Source organism: Quercus lobata, chromosome 7, assembly GCF_001633185.2.
Source record: "Quercus lobata isolate SW786 chromosome 7, ValleyOak3.0 Primary Assembly, whole genome shotgun sequence".
In the NCBI taxonomy this organism is placed as follows: Eukaryota; Viridiplantae; Streptophyta; class Magnoliopsida; order Fagales; family Fagaceae; genus Quercus; species Quercus lobata.
The window spans coordinates 37,660,913-37,678,821 of NC_044910.1; the positions used below are offsets into that span (position 1 = coordinate 37,660,913).

At 39.2% G+C, this 17,909-nt stretch overlaps 1 pseudogene; it reads right to left on the minus strand.

Moving 5' to 3' along the window:
- Window positions 1–2: 2 nt before the first annotated feature.
- On the minus strand, window positions 3–8,336 carry LOC115952006 (annotated as a pseudogene).
- Window positions 8,337–17,909: the final 9,573 nt, after the last annotated feature.

The window sequence follows — 17,909 nt, forward strand, 5'->3', positions numbered from 1 at the left end:
AATCCAGAATTCTTAAATGCAAAAAAAAGGCTTTTCATAGCGTTTGAGAAAACAGGATTGGTAAGACTATGACCCCCATCAACAATCAGGTTCAACCCACTCACATACTTAGACTTATCACTCCCCAAATACAGCGCAGCCTCTGCAATATCTTCAAGTTCCAATACCACTCCCTTTAAGTGTGCACATGATGAAGCTACTTCCTCCAACTTATTCTTCTCCACCCCTAAAAATTTTCTTGCCAAAGGAGTTCCAACTGCAAAGGGAGACACACAATTAACTCTTATTCCATACTATCCCAACTCCACGTTTAAGTTCTTAGCCATTCCCACCATAGCATGCTTTAATGCCACGTATGAATGTGAAACATCATTGGCCATTATTGAAGCTAGGCTTGCAGTGAAGAGAATGCTTCCTTTTTTAGTTGGAATCATAACCCTAGCAGCATGCTTTGCACCCAAGAAAGCACCGAAAACATTGACATTTAAAACCCTTTTGAAATCTTCATTTTCTGATTCTAAAATTTTTGATCCAATGTTGCTTGATATGCCAGTGTTGTTGAACATGATATCAAGTTTTCCATACTTGGATATAGCCATGTCCACGGCCTTTTCGATATTAGATTCATTTGTTACATCACAATGGATGTAAGAGATGGAATCAGAGCCAATGTCTTTGCAGACTGAGTGGCCAAGCTCGTCTTGGACATTTGCTATTAGGACCTTTGCACCATGTCGAACAAAAAGCCTTGCAGTGCTCTCACCTATGCCACTTGCACCACCAGTTATTAAAGCTACCTTACCATCTAATCTGCAAGGACAAAGAAATAAGGAAACTAAAATTTATTAGTCTAAAGTCCTATCTAGTTTTTAATATATTATAAATGATAGAAAGAATGTGAATTAGAGAACACAGAGTCTATGAAAGTTTTGTTGTAATAATACCTTTTGGTGATAGGAGTTGCTGAAGAATTAGCACTCATCTTTTCCTTAAAATTTATGGAAGATCTCCGCCAAATTGAAGATGTGATTTACAGGAAGGCTGGGTTTGGTGATGGAGAGGTGGCGGGGGTAGTGATACAATAAATAAGTTACTTTAAACTAATTTTAGCATCTGAAGTTGTCTACCAACGTAAAAGACAGCAAAAATAGCTAATGTCTTATTCCGATTAATTTAAGGTCATTCAAAAGTGTATAAATCAATTTTAAATCTTTTGACAAAATTATAAGAGAAATGCTATGTCCACAATCACAAAAAAATCTTTAAGTGTTATGTTGATTGAAAGTTCAAAAACGTGTAAAAACACCTTTGAACGTTTAGACTCCCAAATTACAACTTAACCAATTCAAGCAATATGTCAAACAACTAGTGTGCGGAAACTTAACATATGCTATAATATGAAATTGGTTAAAAACTATCTAAGCCATAACAAAATAAAACCACAGCAGATAATAAAAAGGCAAAGATAGAGAGGAAGGAAGATGCAAACACAAAGACAACACGCGATGTGTTATCGAAAAGGAAATCGAAGCCCTCGGCATAAAACCTCTCCGCCGCCCTCCAAGCGGTAAACAATCCACTAGAAAATATAGTTGGGATACAAGGACAGCAATAGACCCTCCAAGCCTAATCTACCCAGTGCACCTAAGCCCTCCAAGCTTCTTGCTCCAACGAGGTTGCGCCGAACCTTTTTCTTTTCTAGCTTTCCGGATTCCGCTACTAGACCGTAGCATCAACCAATGAAGATTGGTTCCTTCCTAACTGCTTCCCAGAAACCCAAACAATTATCTCACAGTGATGATGATGGTGAGAACCAGGTTTGGTATAATGCCTCTCAAGGATTTGACAATGGAGAGGAAGAGAGTTGAGGAATTTGAAGAGTCTCTAAGTTAGAGATTGTAGGTGAAACAATCTGGTTTTTTCTTTAGGGTTTCTCTCTCAAAATTCTCTCTGGAAGCTCTCTTTCAATCGTGGGTAAAAGGGGTATTTATATTGGAGTGGAGAGGAATGTGAAACGTCAGGTTTTTACAAAAACAGGGGTGGCTCGCGGCTTGACCTCGCGGCTTGACTAAGTCGCGATATCCAGTCGCGAGATAACTGTATGGCCAGTTGTCCTGTAGTGCTTCAGCTAGCATGACTGTTCATCTTCCAGCATGCTTGGCACGTGTGCTGCTTCTGGCGGCTTGCAGCCGCGAGTCACCCGCGAGTCACCCGCGAGTCCCAGCCGCGAGTCTCTGTTTTCTTGCACACTCTTGAGCAATCTTCACTCTATCTCACTCACTACCTTTACATCAAACCCACCTAAATACAGGGTTACTAAATGCTGAATTACAAGAAAATTTGGCATGGAATAAAGCCAATTAGATGGTTGAATAAATTCAACCTTACAATCTCCCCCTTTGGCTATTCCGTGACAAAACCCTAAAACAGACTCTAGACTTAACATGTGAGTTGGGAACAGTTGAACAAAACTCACTCACACCTAACTCTAGAAGCTGTGAAACTCTTGAATCATATGAACATAATACTCCTGAAACACAACAATACACCATGATCATTGTAAGCAGAAAATCATAGAATGCATATGAAATAGGCAATATGTGATCAAGCAAAGATGGAGTTAAGAAACAAACCATAGCTTGATCAACCAAGTGAATACCACAAGGTAGTGATCACAATGCTCATTCACACTTGGAATGAACACAAGGACATACAAGTTAACAAGCACAAGGCAAGACACTTGTATGCTCAACACTCAACCAATGTATAACACACAAGGTATATGCATCTAGGAACAATCCTACAAGGGCACAAGAGTGACAGTACATAAACCAAAATGCAGAACATTTAGATTAAAGTACTGATTTCAACATAGCATAAAGGCTGCACTAAGCAAGGTACAAACCATATAGCCTACAAACTATGCATAAAACATAAACCCTAAAAGCTTACAAAAGCACATGGGTACAAAATACAAATTAACCTGAATAACATCATCAAAATATATTAAAGATAAAACCAAGAGTATATGTTAAGAGTTAGAAACAACTATACACCAAAACACAGAGTATCAAACCCATAAAAACATTAAATAGTACTCAAAACATAAACATATATAAACAAAGTCTTAGAGTTTGACAACTCCCCCTCAACACATTACTCCCCCTTAAGAGCTGCTTTTCTGCTTCTTAATCATCAATGACATTATCAACAGAAAGAAACTTCTCCCCCTTTTTGACAGGAATGGCCAAAGGGTCACTGTTCAGGCTGAGTGGTGAAGTTGTCAAGTTTTGCAGACAAGACATCAATCTGGTCCTGCATGGCTTTCATTCTCTCAGAGTGCTCAGTCTGGATTTCTCTTATCCCATCAAGTCTTTCCAGAATAATTTGGAAAGCATCTGGAGGTGTATCTGAAGAAGTTGATGCTCTAGGTCTTTTGCCACTCCTTCTGGGTGTTGAGGTTGATGCATGCCCTGCTGCCTCTGCTTCAGTCTCCATTGGGACACCCTCTCCTTCATCACCTTCATCTTCTTCTCTTGGAAGCCTAACACTTATCCTTTTGCAGGTAAGTTTGTTAATTGCAGAAGGTGTGGAGATGGGACTGATGTCTTGAGGGATTGGAATCCCTTTCCTTCTAAAAATCCTCATCAGCAAACTGGGAAAGATCAATTTTGGCCTAGAGGTTGTTCTTGTCTCATCCACAATGGTGTCATATATGTGGGAACTTATGTCTATGAAATTCTTTTCTTTGAGATCCATCAAAAAGATTGCTCTAGCACAATTGATTGTAGTCAACTTCTTAATGGGATAGAGGTTAAACATCATGATAATTGTTAGACACCTCATGTCCACTGGAAAGGCAGTGGTATTCAAACATTTTCCTTCTCTCTGTCCACCTATCCTTTGTTGAACTGTTTCAATAGAGACACTCCTATCCTTGTAGTTGATAAATTCCTCATCTTCTAATCCTTCAAGCCCTAATGCATCATCTATTACATGAGCATCCAAAATGAATTCTTTACCTCTAACCCAGCAACTTAACTCATTCTCCTTTATCACAGCATTTGAGTAAAATTCCCTAATCAGGGGTTCACACACTACAGGGAAATCACTCAGAAGTTTTTCCCATCCTCTTCCTTCAAAACAGCTGGGGATAAAGGTTTGTCTCAAATCCTCCAAATCTACAAATCTTTCTTGAATAATTCCTGTTGTCATGAAGTTATCCCTGTATCTCTCAAAATGATGAACTGACCTAAATAGTTTAGAATCCATTTTCAGTCTTTTGTCAGCCTTCTTTGCAGGAGTTTTCTTCTTAGGAGGTGAGGGAGCCATCTGTGAACAATCAGAAGAGGCCACAACAGTATAGACCAATATATGTGTAGAACTAGTCAGTCCCATGTAATTAACAAGGAGATTTCATCCATACAAATGAACTTGGAACATTTAAACACAAGCTACTTAGATCAATCACATGGATAAACAAGCCTAAGATAGGAAACACATATAAAAGCATCAGATATAGAAACTATCCCAAATGCAGTTATAAGTCAATGAGGCAGATAATGGATAATGATATGACACATAAACATCAATGTGAAGCTCACATATGCTCCCAAAAGATTTACACAATAGAGCATGCAAATATAGCACAGTAAAACTCACAGCCTCAAAAGGAACAATTTGAAACAACTCAATAGCTCAAAGATCAGATAAAATCAAAGAATCACTTAGCTAAGCACAGGATGAAGAGCAATAAGGAAACAACTAAGATCAAAACATATTCTAGCAGCAGCATTCTCAAGAGAGGCATGAACAAGGAGCATAATCCGAAACACAAACCCATTTCCTAATCACAAACATATGCGAAAAATCAAAGGGAAAAGCACAAAATCAAGTAGAGAAGAGTGCAAAACTGAAAACCCATACCTGTGACTTGAGGATTTAAGCTACAAGTATCCAACAATGGTGATTGGAGATGGGAGCACGGAGTGTTTGGGAGGGAGATAGTTTAGAGAGAAGATGAACAGTCACAAAAGTTCGAGGGAAAACTGAAAAAGATTTAAAAACTGCTCCTGTTTCTGCCAAACACGCGATTTTCGCGACTTGATTAAGTCGCCACACAGTCGCCAGCTCAAGCCGCCAAAGCACTCAAGACCAAAAATTTGAAAAAATTTTTCTAAGTGTTTTTCGCGACTGGAAGGTCTACCCGCGAGTTAGTCGCGAGCTGAGCTGCGAAAATCTCTGAGTGAACCTCGCGACTGGACCTTCCACTCGCGAACAAGTCGCCAAAAATGACCAGCGAAGATGCGACTGAGGCTCGCGACTTGACATACCCGCGACTGAGCCGCCAAAACAGGGCAAAAATGGATTTTTGAAATTTTTAGATTTTTCAAACAAAATACTTTCCAAAAGCACTTAAAATACTCAAAAATCTTTTTGTGCTTGAATTAACACAGATTGAGCATGTGAAACCATATTTCATCAAGTACAATCACACAAATGAATATGGCATTTATTGAACATAAACTTGTGTGTTGTGTGTTGATATCAACAATGAGATAGTCCTTAGTCTAATGTGAAGCTTCAATGATCAATTCAACCAAGACATATACAATTAGCACTAGATCATGTGACCCATCTCAATTATAGAAATATGTATATATGACCTCCCACAAAACTTGATAACATAACTTGGAGCTTAACTTTTGACTCCACTTTTAATCAACATTTGATCTTTTTGATCTTTTGATGCAATCATCTCTCATTGTGAGAGTGATATATGACATTTCACTTTAAAGAACAGGCCTTTGGCCTTTTTGAATAATCATTCACTTTAATATAAGGTCGCTTACCCTTTTTCCTAATCGAATACTAGAATGTGCGACAGGCTTTTGCAGCTCAATATCTCTTTTCATTTGGAGATTTACATTTGGTGAGTTCTTTTAGCAATAACAAAAATAAAGAGTGGGAAGATATATAGACACAAGTCTATGCAAGTCTCAAGATCAACATAACCATTCACTAATCATTCATGACAAGTTTGAAGATCTATTTACAACAATCACATAGATTTCAAGATTTTTCCCACAGTGATATGAGTGCATGAAAACAAGCAATGCTCGAAAATGCACAAAGCCATTAGCACAAAGGTATAAGGCAAAACAAGTTTTGAGACAAAGACTCAAAAATGTCAATCAAGCTTTTTGATTTTCTAATTTTTATGTGATTTTTGGATTTTTGACACAAGAAACAAAAAGATTGATAAGACAAAAATTAGAAATATGCACAAGTAGACAAACAAACAACCAATAGTAAAAACAGCAAGCAAAACAAACAAACATTGTCACAAAGCATAGGAAGTATTAATGCATGGACATGTTGTAATGCTTATGCATGAGTACCCCTTTTCACCCACACGTCACTTGCGTTTGGGGTGATTTCCTTATAGGATTGGGTACGGGAGTTAGGGCTTTCAAACCTTCGTGAGAAGCTTTCCAAGCAGTTGGTGAATGCACCAATCATCTTCATCACGTTCATCATTCCGGGATCTCCATTTTGATCTCTAGATTGATCACCTGCCCAAATTCTCCTATCATTTCTGGGTCCTCCTGACCTTTGAGGAGTTGCACTATTCTTTGCTCTCAGCTTTTGGCAATTTGGTCGAGTATGCCCATGAAGTCCGCAATAATGGCACACATAGGTTCCTCTAGGACCTCTTTGTGGTCGTGGACGTGACTTGGCACAAGATTCAGACCTGCCCACAGACTGATTACGGGGATTTAACATCCGTTGGTTCACCACATTCTTCTTCTCCTCCACCTCGAGCTTCTCACCAGTAAGGTTATCTACAACTGGATCTTTGGCCTTTACAAACTTCACCTCTTTAGTGACATTTCCAGATGAACTACCTCCTCCGGTATATCCCAATCCGGATTTGTCTGAAAAGCTCTTTTGAGATGAGATAACATCATCTAACTTCTTGGTGGTGACCCTCTCTACTTTAGCATTTACTTGCACAACCTCACTCTCAAGAAATCTTACTTTTGTGTAAGTTTCGGACAACTCACCATTCAGTGTTTCTATCTCACATTTGGCCTCCCTATATTGGATTAGGAGACTTTTGTAGTCCTCCTTAGCCTTCTTCATTTTTCTCACAGCAGCCTTGGCCACCCTTGTGTACTCCCCCGACTTCTCCAAGAGTGAGTTATAATTCTCCTGAAGATTTGCTGTGCTTCCATCTTCTTCAGCATCCGATTCTTCAACAATTCCTAGTGATTCATCATCACTATGTTCTCCAAGGTCTCGTACAAGCATATTCAACTCATCTGAAGACTCAACATGAGCAATAGTCATAAAAGCCGAATAGTTCCCCTCTCCATCACAGCTCTCTTCAGATTCTGAGTCAGACGAATCCGAGTCACTCAAGGTCGTGGCATACACTTTACCTTTCGATTTCAAATAATTCGGACATTCCTTTTTAAAGTGTCCATATCCGTTACATTCGAAACAAGTGACACCTTGTGTGGGTTGGGATTCTTTTCCATCTTTCTTTTTGAATTCCCTCTTCTCCCTTCCAGAACTTTGGAATTTTCTTTTATCATCAAATTTGCCATTATTTTTGAATTTCAAGAACTTTCTGAAATTTTTGACAAGGTATGCAACATCTTTGTCAACCACATCTTCTCCCGATGAGTCTTGATCTTCCATTTTCTCATTAATGGTCTTTAGAGCAAGAGATTTACTCTTCCGTTGATTGGGCAGCGACATCTCATAAGTCTGCAGAGAACCAACCAGCTTCTGTACTTTGATGTCATCAAGGTCCTTGCTCTCTTCAATTGCTGTCACTTTAGCACGAAAACTTTCCGGCAATGATCGAAGGATCTTCCTTACAATCTTTGAGTCCTCCGTTTTCTCCCCCAAGTTGAACTTGCTTACAACCACTTCATTTAACTTCCCATAGAAAGAGTCAAAAGACTCATCCTCACTCATTTTGAGCTCCTCAAACCGAGTGGTTAGCATTTGTAACTTGGTGTCTTTCACTTTCTTCATGCCTTCATAGGTGGTTTCCAAAATCTCCCATGCTTCTTTGGCAACGGTAATATGAGAAATCCTGTGAAATTCATCTGGAGACACACCACAGAAAATAGCATTGAGTGCTTTACTGTTAGCATTAGATGCAGCAAGTGCTACCCTATCCCATGTGGATTTGGCTGCCTCAGGTTTGGTCCAACCAATCTCAATAGCATCCCAAACGGATTCATCAATAGAACACAGAAAAGCTCTCATGCGAACCTTCCAAAAAGCATAATTACTACCATCAAAATATGGAGGTGCATTTAGGGATTGAGACCTATCCATCTCAAAAAGGGAGTCAAGGATCACACAATGGTAATGAAACCAATAGCAGTGTACCCGCTCTGATACCAAATGAAAGTTCAAAAACGTGTAAAAACACCTTTGAACGGTTAGACCCCCAAATTACAACTTAACCAATTCAAGCAATATGTCAAACAACTAGTGTGCGGAAACTTAACATATGCTATAATATGAAATTGGTTAAAAACTATCTAAGCCATAACAAAATAAAACCACAGCAGATAATAAAAAGGCAAAGATAGAGAGGAAGGAAGATGCAAACACAAAGACAACACGCGATGTGTTATCGAAGAGGAAACCGAAGCCCTCGGCGTAAAACCTCTCCGCCGCCCTCCAAGCGGTAAACAATCCACTAGAAAATACAGTTGGGATACAAGGACAGCAATAGACCCTCCAAGCCTAATCTACCCAGTGCACCTAAGCCCTCCAAGCTTCTTGCTCCAACGAGGTTGCACCGAACCTTTTTCTTTTCTAGCTTTCCGGATTCCGCTACTAGACCGTAGCATCAACCAATGAAGATTGGTTCCTTCCTAACTGCTTCCCAGAAACCCAAACAACTGTCTCACAGTGATGATGATGGTGAGAACCAGGTTTGGTATAATGCCTCTCAAGGATTTGACAATGGAGAGGAAGAGAGTTGAGGAATTTGAAGAGTCTCTAAGGTAGAGATTGTAGGTGAAACAATCTGGTTTTTTCTTTAGGGTTTCTCTCTCAAAATTCTCTCTGAAAGCTCTCTTTCAATCGTGGGTAAAAGGGGTATTTATACTAGAGTGGAGAGGAATGTGAAACGTCAGGTTTTTACAAAAACAGGGGTGGCTCGCGGCTTGACCTCGCGGCTTGACTAAGTCGCGAGATCCAGTCGCGAGATAACTGTATGGCCAGTTGTCCTGTTTTGTCCTGTAGTGCTTCAGCTAGCATGACTGTTCATCTTCCAACATGCTTGGCACGTGTGCTGCTTCTGGCGGCTTGCAGCCGCGAGTCACTCGCGAGTCACTCACGAGTCCCAGCCGCGAGTCTCTGTTTTCTTGCACACTCTTGAGAAATCTTCACTCTATCTCACTCACTACCTTTACATCAAACCCACCTAAATACAGGGTTACTAAATGCTGAATTACAAGCAAATTTGGCACGGAATAAAACCAATTAGATGGTTGAATAAATTCAACCTTACATTGATAACTTATCAACTAAGATTTGTTGTGAAAATATTGTAGATGCACTTCTCAAATTATTAAGATCTAAACATAAGCATATGAAAAGAAATTTCCTGGCATTAAATAAAACTTTGTGTCTAATTGAGTCACAAATCATATAGATAATCAAATTGACTATTTGACCGGCGTGATTTAAGAAAAATGATAACTAAAGCTATCTACATGTTTAAGATGATGTTTATCCAAAAAAGAAAAAAAAAACATGTTTAAGATAACAAGCCTAATCCTAATAAAGGCACAAGACCATCCTTAGTTTGCAAGCAAAGTATTTTACTTGTACTGCAAATTTATTATCAAAGTATTTTACTTGTACAACAAATTTATTAACCATATATTATGAAAGTTCAAATATGTGTATAAATACCCTTGAACGTTTAGACCCCCAAATTACAACTTAACCAATTCAAGCATTATGTCAAACAACCAGTGTGCGAAAAATTAACATAAGCTATAATATGGAATTGGAAAAACTATCTATGCCAAATTAAAATTACAACTCACAGCAAATAGTAAAAGGCAAAGATAGAAGGGAAGGAAGATGCAAACACAAAGACAACACGCGATGTGTTATTGAAGAGGAAATTGAAGCCCTCGGCGTAAAACCTCTCCGCTGCCCTCCACGCAGTAAACAATCCACTAGAAAATGTAGTTGGGATACATGGACAGCAATAGACCCTCTAAGCCTAATCTACCCAGTGCACCTAAGCCCTCCAAGCTTCTTGCTCCAACGAGGTTGTGCCGAACCTTTTTCTTTTCTAACTTCCCGGATTCCGCTACTAGACCATAGCATCAACTAATGTAGATTGGTTCCTTCCTAACTGCTTCCCAGAAATCCAAACAGCCCTCTCACAGTGATGAATATGGTGAGAACAAGGTTTGGTAAAATGCCTCTTAAGGATTTGACAATGGAGAGGAAGAGAGTTGAGGAATTTGAAGAGACTCTAATGTATAGATTGTGGGTGAATCAATCTTGTTTTTCTTTAGGGTTTCTCTCTTAAAATTCTCTCTGGAAGCTCTCTTTCATTTGTGGGTATAAGGGATATTTATACTGGAGTGAAAGAGGAATGTGAAACGTCAGGTTTTACAAAACAGGGGTGGCTTGCGGCTTGACCTCGCGACTTGACTGAGTCGCGAGATCCAGTCGCGAGATAATCGTATGGCCAGTTGTCCTGTTTTGTCCTGTAGTGCTCCAGCTAGCATGACTGTTCACCTTCTGGCATGCTTGGCACGTGTGCTGCGTCTGGCGGCTTGAAACCGTGAGTCACCCGCGAGGCCAAGCCGTGAGTCTCTGTTTTCTTGCACACTCTTGAGCAAACTTCACTCTATCTCACTCACTACCCTTACAACAATCCCACCTAAATACAGGGTTACTAAATGCTGAAATACAAGCAAATTTGGCACGGAATAAAGCCAATAAAATAGTTGATTAAATTCAACCTTACAATCTCCCCCTTTGACTATTCCGTGACAAAACCCTAAAACAGACTCTAGACTTAACATGTGAGTTGGGAACAGTTGAACAAAACTCACTCACACCTAACTCTAGAAGCTGTGTAGCACTTGAAACATAAGATCATGAAACTCCTGAAACACAACAATACACCATGATCATTGTATGCAGAAAAGCATGAAATGCATATGAAACAAGCTAAAGGTGATCAAGCAAAGATGAAGTGAAGAATCAAATCATGGCTTGATCAACCAAGTGAACACCACAAGGTAGTGATCACAGTGCTCATTCACACTTGGAATGAACACATGAACATACAAGTTAACAAGAACAAAGCAAGATACTTGTATGCTCAACACTCAACCAATGCATAATACACTAAGTATATGCATCTAGGAACAATCCTACAAGGGCACAAGAGTGATAGTACATAAATCAAAATGCAAGACATTTAGATAGAAGTACTGATTTCAACATAGCATAAAAGGTTGCATTAAGCAAGGTATAAACCATAAAGCCTACAGATTATGCATAAAAACATTAATCCTAAAAGCTTACATAAGCACATGGGTACAAAACACAATATATTCTGAATAACATCAACAATGTATATAAAAGATTAAACCAAGATTATAAGTTATGAGTTAGAAACAAGAACACACCAAAACCACAGTGTATCAAACCCATATAAACGTTAAAAGTCCAAAAACATAAACCTATAAGTTTAGAGGATAAGACTTAAAACAAAAGTATGACAAAAGTATGTGTGTACTCCCCCTATCACTATGCACACTTCCCTTTGAACTTTCTCCCTCTTACTGAATGCTCTCCCCTTTTTTGGCACGAATAGCTAAAGGCTGTCGTCCAACTTTCGTTGAATAGTGTCTAGCTGATTCTCCATAGTCTCGAGACGCATTTGAACATGGTTGTTTGTGGAGTAGAGAAGTGTCACAATCTCATCAATGCGTTTCTGAATATGTTCAAGTAAACTGCCCACTCTATCAGTATGAGGATCAGTCTGTGCTTGCAGAATACTAGCTTGTGGAACTTTAGGAATAGCATGCGAAGTAGATGTGGTATGTGCAGGTGTCTCTGACTCAGGGGCAGATGGAGTAACCGGAGAGATGTGTGCACTCTTTGGAGTTTTAGAGGAGTGACTTCTGCTAGCTTGAAGAGAGTACATGGAAATAGGACGCTGACGGGTCAACATTTTTTCATCTGTAGGAGGAACAATGCCTTCACGAAGAATGAGCTTCATGATGAGACTGCAAAATGGAATAATTCCTCGAGTTGCAGTACGAACCGCGGTCTTTCTCATGGTGTAAAAGATGTGAGCACAGATATTAATGGGGGCTCCTGTAATTAGATCACAAAGGAATTGAGCTCTTCCAAGATTTATGAATGTAGTGTTGGACAATGGATAGAGATTAGAGAACATGATCAACTTCAATGTGGTCAGCTCTGGTGCAAACTTTGCGGTGTTGATGGATGTGCCTGCTGTGGATACTTCATGATCAGATCCTAGGATTTGTAGAATGTCTTGAATCTCTGGAGTTTGATCATCGTACGGAGTTAGATCCACATTCTGAGGTCTAGTGATGCCGAGAACCTCGGCGATGGAGTTTGGGGAAACGCCAAATTCCTTTCCTCTGACCCAGAAAATAAGTTCAACTCCAAGATCACTTGCATTGGAGAAGCATTCCTTAACCAGTTCATCCATTGGATCGACAAAGTTCCCAAACAAGTTTGCCCAATCTCGTGGCTTAAAGATTCGAGGGATAAAAGTGGTCCCTAAGGTGTTAAACTCTACCACCCGTTCTACTATAGGAGTTGACTTGTCAAAGATGTTTGAGTAGATGTGTGAGGTAAGCGGAGTTCTAAACCTCTCCTCATTAGAGTCTTGAGATGCTTGTGATGAGAGTCGAGTCCTTTTAGCAACTGGTGTTGCTGGATCGTCAGTAACAATGTCTTTACCCTTGGAAGATCGATGAGACATCTGCAAGAGAATAGGCCCACAGCAAAGAACCAACAACAGTACCACACAAGATAAATATCAACATGATTCGATGCAAATAGAAGTGAAAAACTGAGATTTTAATACATAAATACAAGCTTAAGACGGTTCAGACCCAAACAAACTTCCATCAATACTAAGGTGCACAATATGACAGGTGCAGCAAAATGGTGATAGTGCAAAAGAGCATAGAGAGACACAAATTCAAACAGAACTGTCAATGAGACAATTTACCATGACTATGATATGCATACAAAGACAGCATTCGAACATTAAGAACGGATATCATAAAACATACCACATAAGATATGAACATGGATAAAATTTCAAAATGAAGAATCAGAACATTCAAAATAGAACACATGGCAGTGAGACACAACATTTAGAAAACGAAGTTGTTTTAAAGGAATATTTTGAAGATGCCATCTCACACGATATGTTAGCATAAAACACAGTAAACCAAAACCGCAAGCCAATATCAACACACAAACAAGTGAAAGGAGCAAGTCACATAAATACCAAACCCATTTAACAAAGGATTTTCAGAATCAACAACAGGCAAATATCAGAACAATGAAAAAGTACAATGTGACCACTCAACATGAAAACGGATGAAATCAACAACAAACATAACAAACCATATTCATCACACAAAGAGAGGAATGTTTCGAACACAGTATCAATCCAAATGGTAAGAAAAACATCCATGAAATAGGGAAAATGAGATGAGGAAAATAAGACCCATACCTTTTCTTGATGATTTGGATAAGAAATGAAGCACCAATGAAGTTTGAAAATGGGTACACAGAGTGTTTGGGAAGGAGACAGTTGAGAAAGAAGATGAACAGTTACAAAAGTTCGAGGGAAAACTGAAAAAGATTTAAAAACTGCCCCTATTTTTGCCAAACACGCGCTTTTCGCAACTGAAGTGAGTCGCCACAAAGTCGCCAGTTCAAGCCGCCAAAACACTCAAAGACAAAAGTTTGAAAAAATTTTCTAAGTGTTTTTCGCGACTGGAAGGTCTACCAGCGAGGGAGTCGCGAACTGAGCCGCGAAAATCTATGAGTAACCCTCGCGACTGGACCTTCTACTCGCGAACAAGCAGCCAAATATGACCTGCGAACACGCGACTGAGGCACGCGACTTGACTTACCCGCGACTAAGTCGCCAAAACAGGGCAAAAAAGGATTTTTGAAATTTTCAGATTTTTTAAACAAAATACTTTCCAAGAACACCTAAAACATTCAAAAATCTTTTTGTGCTTGAATTAACAAAGATTGAGCATGTGAAAACACATTTCATCAAGTACAATCACACAAATGAATATGGCATTTATTGAATATAAACTTGTGTGTTGTGTGTGGATATCTACAATGAGATAGTCCTTAATCTAATGTGAAGCTTCAATGATCAATTCAACCAAGGCATACACAATTAGCACTAGATCATGTGATCTATCTCAATTATAGAAATATGTATATATGACATCCCACAAAACTTGATAACATATCTTGGAGCTTTACATTTGACTCCACTTTTAATCAAAACATTTGATCTTTTTGATCCTTTGAGACAATTACCTCTCATGGTGAGAGTGATATTTGATATTTCACTTTAAAGAACTAGCCTTTGGCTTTTTGAATAAACATTCACTTTAATATAAGGTCGCTTACCCTTTTTCCTAGTCGAATACTAGAATGAGCGACAGACTTTTGCAGCTCAATATCTCTTTTCATTTGGAGATTTATATTTGGTGAGCTCTTTTTAACAAAAACAAAAATAAAGAGTGGGAAGATATATAGACACAAGTCTATGCATGTCTCAAGATCATCATAATCACTCACTAATCATTCATGACAAGTTTGAAGATCTATTTACAACAATCACATAGATTTCAAGATTTCTCCCATAGTAATATGAGTGCAAAGAAACAAGCAATGCTCGAAAATGCACAAAGCCATTAGCACAAAGGTACAAGACAAAACAAGTTTTGAGACAAAAGCTCAACAATGTCAATCAAACTTTTTGATTTTCTAATTTTTATGTGATTTTTTGATTTTTGACACTAGAAGAAAAAGATTGATCAAAAAAAAAAAAATCAAAAGGATGCACAAGTAGACAAGCAAACAACCAACAACAAAAACAACAAGCAAACAAACAAACATCGTCGCAAAGCATAGGAAGTATTAATGCATGGACATGTTGTAATGCTTATGCATGAGTACCCTTTTTCACCCACACGTCACTTGCGTTTGGGGTGATTTCCTTATAGGATTGGGTACGGGAATTAGGGCTTTCAAACTTTCGTGAGAAGCTTTCCAAGCAGTTGGTGAAAGCACCAATCATCTTCATCACGTTCATCATTCCGGGATCACCATGTTGATCTCTAGATTGTTCACCTGCCCAATTTCTTCTATCATTTCTAGGTCCTCGTGACCTTTGAGGAGTTGCACTATTCTTTGCTCTCAACTTTTGGCAATTTGGTCGAGTATGCCCTTGAAGTCCACAATGATGACACATATAAGTTGCTCTAGGACCTCTTTGTGGTCGTGGACGTGACTTGGCACGGGATTCAGACTTGCCCATATACTAATTGCGGGGATTCAACAACCGTTGGTTCTCCACATTCTTCTTCTCCTCCATCTTGAGCTTCTCAGCAGTAAGGTCAACTTCAACTGGATCTTTAGTCTTTACAAACTTCACTTCTTTAGTGACAGTTCCAGATGAGCTACTTCCTCCGGTATATCCCAATCCGGATTTGTCTGAAAAACTCTTTTGAGATGAAATAACATCATCTAGCTTCTTGGTGGTGACCCTCTCTATTTTAGCATTTGCTTGCACAACCTCTTACTCAAGAAATCTCACTTTTGTGTAAGTTTCGGACAGCTCACCATTTAGTGTTTCTATCTCACATTTGGCCTCCCTATATCAGATTAGGAGACTTTTGTAATCCTCCTCTGCCTTCTTTATTTTTCTCACAGCAGCCTTGGCCACCCTTGTGTACTCACTCGATTTCTCCAGGAGTGAGTTATAATTCTCTTGAAGATTGACTGTGCTTTCATCTTCTTCAGCATCTGATTCTTCAACAATTCCCAGTGATTCTTCATCACTATGTTCTCCAAGGTCTCGTACAAGCTGATTCAACTCGTCTGAAGACTCAACATGAGCAATAGTCATAAAAACTGAGTAGTTCCCCTCTCCATCACAGCTTTCTTCAGATTCTGAGTCGGATGAATCCGAGTCACTCAATGTTGTGGCATACACTTTGCCTTTCGATTTCAAGTAATTCAGACATTCTTTCTTAAAGTGTCCATGCCTGTTACATTCGAAACAAGTGACACCTTGTGTAGGTTGGGATTCTTTTCCATCTTTCTTTTTGAATTCCCTTTTCTCCCTTCCTGAACTTTGGAATTTTTCTTTATCACCAAATTTGCCATTATTTTTGAATTTCAAGAATTTTCTGAAATTTTTAACAAGGTATGCAACATCTTTGTCAACCACATCTTCTCCCGATGAGTTATGATCTTCCACCTTCTCATTAATGGTCTTAAGAGCAAGAGATTTACTCTTCCGTTGATTGGGCAGCGACATCTCATAAGTCTGAAGAGAACCAATTAGCTCCTGGACTTTGATGTCATCAAGGTCCTTGCTCTCTTCAATCGCTGTCACTTTAGCACGAAAACTTTCCAGCAAAGATCGAAGGATCTTCCTTACAATTTTAGAGTCCTTCGTTTTCTCTCCCAAATTGAACTTGCTGACAATTACTTCATTCAGCTTGCTATAGAAAGAGTCAAAGGACTCATCCTCACTCATTTTTAACTCCTCAAACCGAGTGGTTAGCATCTGCAGCTTGGTGTCTTTTACCTTCTTCGTGCCTTCGTACGTGGTCTCCAATATCTCCCATGCTTCTTTAGCAATGGTAATGTGAGAGGTCCTGTGAAATTCATCTGGAGACACACCACAGAAAATAGTATTGAGTGCTTTATTGTTAGCATTAGATGTAGCAAGTGCTGTCTTATCCCATGTGGATTTGGCTGCCTCAGGTCTGGTCCAACCAATCTCAACAGCATCCCAAACTGATTCATCAATTGAGCAAAGAAATACTCTCATGCGAACCTTCCAAAAAGCATAATTACTACCATCAAAATATGGAGGTGCATTTAGGGATTGAGACCGATCCATCTCAATAGGGTGTTAAGGATCACACAATGGTATTGAAATAAATAAAAGTGTACCCTCTCTGATACCAATTGAAAGTTCAAATATGTGTATAAACACCCTTGAACGTTTAGACCCCCAAATTACAACTTAACCAATTCAAGCATTATGTCAAACAACTAGTGTGCGGAAAATTAACATAAGCTATAATATGGAATTGGAAAAACTATCTATGCCAAATTAAAATCACAACCCACAGCAGATAGTAAAAGGCAAAGATAGAAGGGAAGGAAGATGCAAACACAAAGACAACATGCGATGTGTTATTGAAGAGGAAACTGAAGCCCTCGGCGTAAAACCTCTCCGCCGCCCTCCAAGCGGTAAAAAATCCACTAGAAAATGTAGTTGGGATACATGGACAGCAATAGACCCTCCAAGCCTAATCTACCCAGTGCACCTAAGCCCTTCAAGCTTCTTGCTCCAACGAGGTTGCGCCGAACCTTTTTCTTTTCTAGCTTCCCGGATTCCGCTACTAGACCATAGCATCAACCAATGTAGATTGGTTCCTTCCTAACTGCTTCCCAGAAATCCAAACAACCCTCTCACAGTGATGAATATGGTGAGAACAAGGTTTGGTAAAATGCCTCTCAAGGATTTGACAATGGAGAGGAAGAGAGTTGAGGAATTTGAAGAGACT